Source organism: Pistacia vera, unplaced genomic scaffold (genome assembly GCF_008641045.1).
Source record: "Pistacia vera cultivar Batoury unplaced genomic scaffold, PisVer_v2 Contig1521, whole genome shotgun sequence".
Taxonomy (NCBI): Eukaryota; Viridiplantae; Streptophyta; class Magnoliopsida; order Sapindales; family Anacardiaceae; genus Pistacia; species Pistacia vera.
In genome coordinates this window covers 6,866-13,124 of record NW_022195599.1, presented here as the reverse complement: position 1 = coordinate 13,124, position 6,259 = coordinate 6,866, and positions in this window count along the sequence as shown.

Sequence of the window (6,259 nt, the reverse complement as noted above, 5' to 3'; positions counted from 1 at the left end):
AATATAATTAAACATCTAAGAAAAAGTGATATTTAGAACCCTATTATTAATATTCGTTACTCCAAATATAATTGTTTGAATATCCAAGTTGATAACTCAATCTCAATGATATAAACCAGTGTTTTAAAACCCGACTTGAGGTGAAACTCGACAAAGTGACTGGGTTCTGGATTGACCGGTTTAACTGACTGGTCATATCGGTGTTTAAAGGTTTGAAATCTAACAAAAATACCTTTGAAAATTATATATAAGTTTGAAATCTTGCAAAAAGTCGACAAATAGGGCATGTTTCTTATGACGACAACACTTTCCATCACCACGAAAACTAGAGATGGGCATAAAACCTAGCTTCGCAAGGACCCGCCCCTAACAGGGTGGAGTTTCCTTGAATCATTCGGGATTTGGGCCAGGATCAGGCCCAAAATTTGGGGATGGGCCGAGACCGGGATAGGTCTTCCCTCGCCCCACCCCGCCCTGGCCCCATTGTGTCCCCGCCCCAAAATCTCCAACCCGACCTATATATATATATATATATATAACTAGACCTTAGAGATGTTGTCAGAAAATCATGGAGTTTATGTATGTGGGAAACTATGATAGCCGACCTAAGCGGAACCAATCAACACAACGATCGGTCTAAAAATGGTCAAGGCCCTTCTTTTATCCCACACACACGTACACCCACACAGATTCTAACACCATCTAAAAGGGCTAGTGAATATTAAACAACCACATAAATAGAGAACATAAATATAAATGAAGAACATGTACATAAATGAAGAACAAGAACATAAATGAAAACATAAATATTAAACATGTTAAAGAACATAAATTAACACATAAATTAAAACATATATCGGATCTTTTGCTATCTATAACATTTTCAGAGTATTACAACACCCTTGAGGTTGAGGGAAAACTTAGAAATACGAAAGAAATATGGAAGAATGTAAGGGAAGATGTGTAGAGAAAGTATGGAAATGTATGGAAAAGAAGAGTGAGAGAAATAAAAGTGTTTGCAAAGTTTTACAACAAGTTTCCTCTCTCCCGGAAAGGGGAAAGCCTTTATTTATAGAAACAAAGGAGACAAGCTCTCAAAATGAGGCATTAAGTACAAGACAAACCTTTTTGACTTTGGCTTTTTTTTTTTTTTTTTCATTAAGTAGCCTACAATTGTTGACAAAGTAAAGCTTACAAACCTTGACTTTTTTACAAAGGCTACAGGAGAAATTACAATGAAAAGGCAAATTGCCATTTAGTCCACTCATATTTACATAAAGGACACCAGCATTTAATTTAATTAAAGGCGCGCAGATCTTTAGTCGTCTGACAAATTGGTAACGTGCCACGATTCTTCATCCTATAAGTCGAGACAACCCATTGATGAATCCAGTTAGCAGGGATTGTCGGAGAGAAGTATCTGGATGAGTATCGAAGAAATGTCTGGAATCTGAGATGTTGGCGCTACAGATGTACGGAGTGCATTCACGTATTGTTGTCGTGGATTTATGGAGATAGTAATCACGAGTCTGCTGAAGCTCTTCTTCTGCACAGTATCTGGCTGTGAGTCTGGGTACCACCATTCGGGATAAGATGAATTGTCATCGGATTGAGCATTGATGGAACGTATGCACGTCTGTTGGCTGGAGCAATTTCTCAGTGTAGTCTAGAGGAAAGAATTCCCACGGAGATCATCGTGAAAGGATGGCCATAGTGCATCTGGAATGATCTGATTTTTTCAAAAAGGATTTTTTGAATTGATCTAGTCTCAATAGGATGATCAAACATATTATGGACAAGATCGTATGGATAAGACCGATGAAAAGTGGCTTGATGGTGAGAAAAATATATGCCATCAGACGGATAGAGTGATGTCTGTGAAAAAACATATAGACCATGCCATTTTGGTAGACATAGGACCTTTGTTTCGGGCAAGTTGGTGAGCAAACACAGATTCCATTTGTCGAGGGTTTTGAACCATCGGAAGAAAGTCATCAAAGAGTGCAATTCAGGGGTTGAGGTTGATTGGTATTGGGAAATTATTTTCAACATATGATGGATCGGGAATTGAATAGCAAAGTGGTATTGATGTAACATATACCAAAAGAACCATAATATCTCCTCCAATTTTATGAGCTCTTTTTTGCGAGACATGGCAGAAAGGCAACGTCTTGCCGCTTCGGGTCTTTCTGAGGATTCTCTATCAACCTTCCAAACGAATCAGAATCAGAAGCCACTATACTTCACCTGATGAATCATTTGAAAGTGAATTTGACTCTGACAGTGATACTTCGATCAACATCCTCATGTTTATCCCCAACTGATGACCCATCAACCTGAATCGTCCAGACCAACTGTTGTTTCTGAGATCGATGATGGATGCTGAAGGTGATGACTCCATTCCAGACTCTCGCCCTATGTATCGACAATCTCATCATACTCCGGTGAACGTGACTCTTACAACTTCAGCAAAGCTCCACACTTTTACTGTCGATGATCCTCCTACACAAATGGAGATCTCGATGTACGAATTCAGGCCTGGTTACAAGCTGAAATGCTAAAACCTAATGCCCAAGTCTCTACTGTACTTACGCAGTTTACAGCTAGATTTGGAGGCATTCTCCGTGATTGGTGGATAAGTCTCAGGAGTATAGACAAAAATCTGTTCATCCAAATGCCAGATATCAACCAAGCCCTGTATCTCCTGTATGATGAGTTTGGGATTACCTCATTTATGAGAACCAAGTCAGAGAAGAATATTTCAAGATGCGATGGTTCTAAAAAAGAAAGATCTTGACAGGCATTACAAAGAGATGGTCAAACGATATCAATCCTTAGGGGGGATGGATGATCTAATATGAAGCACAGCCTTTTGGCATCAATTCCTGAATCCAAGTCATGAAGCAACCGCTTATGCAGTCCCAGAACAAACAAATTGGCTCTACTTCTCTTGGTGAAATTTACCAGTTTGTTATTCTTGCTCTGGAAAAGCTCTGTTCTCAAAAACAATTTTTTGATGATTATATGAGCGTTCTAAACAGTTGACAAAGGTTTGTCAACGACCAGACTTGCAGATCAAGTGCAAATCAGATCGCTCATGTTCTTGTCCTACCAAGAAGAAGTTTCATTCTAGACGCATCAAGTTTTCTCCACCTAATGCTCGGGTCGATGCAAGTTCAACGTTTCAAGCACCGCAAGTTTCTTCGCAAAAGGAAACGTAAAGGCAAACGGTCTAATCGGTGTTATTATGCAACCGCCAGGTCATTTTGCCAAAAATTGTCCAAACAAGCCTAAGCAGCAGTCAAAAAGATGCAACAATTTCTCAGCTCACAGATATCGATTTTTTATGATGATGAGTTGAAAGTTGGTTTTCAATGGATGACGAACCCACCTCAGACACCATTTCAGTTTGCAGCCACTGATACTGAGTACTCTGATTAAGATGTCACTATTTCACCATATCCAACAAGCACACAATCCCTTCCATCATTAGCCTTCTCATGTCACATACCTACAGCAAAAGTTCAGATCTTCCCTACTAAATACTCAAATCTGTTTCAGTCATTGCATTCTTGATATGGTGCTACTCGTACTATTATCAACCATAGATCCTTCAGCCTCTCAGTGGAAACCTCATCAGGAAATATTCTACACTGCTAATAGTGAGACCTTCATACTCATCTGATTAGCAAACCCATTAAAATCCATTTTCCCAGGATGTTTCACTTTTCATAAAGTTCTTGGTTCCGATTACCTGGCAAAGACATGGTTCTAGGTTTTGATGTTTATTCTAAACCAATAACTTAGAATCCTCCTGATGGTGTTCGTTACAGATGTTTTTCCAATCCTGGACCACACAGCTAATTTATTCCAGATTGAAGGCAATCCATTGAGCAGATCAAGAACCAGCTTATTCTCGTTCTTGCGCAGATTCTCATGCTGATTTTCTCACTAATGTGCTCATCCCTTATGGAAGAATTCAGATTCTTTATCCGTCTTCCATTTATCAAGAGCGAAGATATCAATCCCACTAAAGCTAGTCATTCCGGCATGTCACCAGAACATCTCAGTCTCGCCCAACAAGAATGTACTCAGCTTTATCTCAAGGATTGCTTGAACCCACAGACTCTCAATGGGCATGTGAAGCTTTTATGTCAATAAACGGGCAGAACAGGCCAGAGGAAAACTCAGACTGGTCATCAATTATCAGCCCTTGAATTTCTTCCTTCGTGATGATAAATTTCCTCTGCCTTCCAGACAAGTTCTTTTTGCAAATCTCATAATGCAAAGATGGTTTCAAAATTTGATCTCAAACGTGGCTTTGGCAACTTGGAATTCATCCTGATGATCGTCATAAGACTGCTTTCTGTATACCCAATCACCCTACCAGTGGACAGTCATGCCTTTTGGACTAAAAGTCGCCTTCCTGTTCCAGAAGCATGACGAAGATTTTTGCTCCCCTCGCAACATGTCTCATTTATATCGTGATATCCTTCTCTTTTCAAAAGAGAGGAATCTCATATACGTCTTCTTCGTGACTTTGCTGAATCATCCACACCTATGGTATCATGCTCTTGAGGAAAATGCAATTGGGGCAAACAAAGATTGATTTTCTCGGTATGGTGATTGCTGACGGCAAGTATGATCTTCAGCCTCTATTGCTAATGAATTGCAAAAATTCCCAGATGTTCTCACACCAAGAAAGAAATACACAATTCTTGGGAATTGCCAATTACATGCGCTGTTTCATCCCCAACATTTCTCGTTTCACTACTCCACTTTCCCAGATGCTAAGAAGAATCCTCCAGAATGGTCTGAAAAGCAGACAAATGCAGTCAAGAGTCTCAAGCGTCATCTTCCATACACAGCCATTGAAGATTCTTCTTCGGGGAAACGCATTCTTCAGACGGATGCTAGTGACACTCATTGGGTGCAGTACTTTTGGAACAAGATGACGACAAGGTACGACATCTGTGCGGATACCAGAGTGGACCATTCAAACCACACCAGCAGCTTATCATTCTTACTTTCAAGGAAGTATTAGCATCAAAAATGCCATTGAAAGGTTTGAATTCCACCTTGTTGGACATATTTCTTCGTTGAAACGGATATGAAGTTCTTTGATCAAATGCTACGTTTCCACAAGAAAAAAGTCCACATCAACAGTTACTTGCTGGGCAGAATGGTTCAGTAAATATTCCTTCACCGTCCAGCATATCAAAGGTCACACCAACACCATTGCAGATTATTTATCCAGACCTAAAAACTAAACGAGGTGGTTTCCTAAACCCTAGATCCAAACCTCTTCACTGTTTTATGTTCCAACCATTAACCAGTCCAGTTCCTGGTATCATCCTCTACCAAAACGTTCTCCGATGTACCTCCTGAATTTGATGACCTTGTTCGAACTCGTACCATTGATGAAAATGCTATCACTCTCAGTTTCTTACCAACTTCAATGCATTGAAAAATGCGGTCAATCCATATGATATGTTAGGGGTCCATCCAGATACCCTTTTCAAAAATCTTTTGTACCTCCAGGTCTTGATATCATATTTCCAGCAGAATATTATGGTTCTTTTGGTAATGTTACATCAATACCACATGCTATTCAATTCCCGATCCATCATATGTTGAAAATAATTTCCAATACCAGTCAACCTCAACCCCTGAATTGCACTCTTTGATGACTTTTCTCCGATGGTTCAAAACCCTCGACAAATGGAAATCTGTGTTTGCTCACCAACTTGCCCGATACAAAGGTCCTATGTCTACCAAAATGGCATGGTCTATAATGTTTTTCACAGACATCACTCTATCCGATCTGATGGCATATATTTTTCTCACCATCAAGCCACTTTTCATCGGTCTTATCCATACGATCTGTCCATAGTATGTTTGATCATCCTATGTGACTAGATCAATTCAAAAAATCCTTTTTGAAAAAAATCAGATCATTCCAGATGCACTATGGCATCCTTTCACGATGAGCTCCGTGGGAATTCTTTCTCTAGACTACACTGAGAAATTGCTCCAAGCCAAACAGACGTGCATACGTTCCATCAATGCTCAATCCGATGACAATTCATCTTATCCCGAATGGTGGGTACCCAGACTCACAACCAGATACGTGCAGGAGAGAGAGCTTCAGTAGGCTCGTGATACATATCTCCATAAATCCAGGCGACAACAATACGTGAATGCACCACATACATCTGTAGCGCAAATCTCAGATTCAGACATTCTTCGGATACTCATC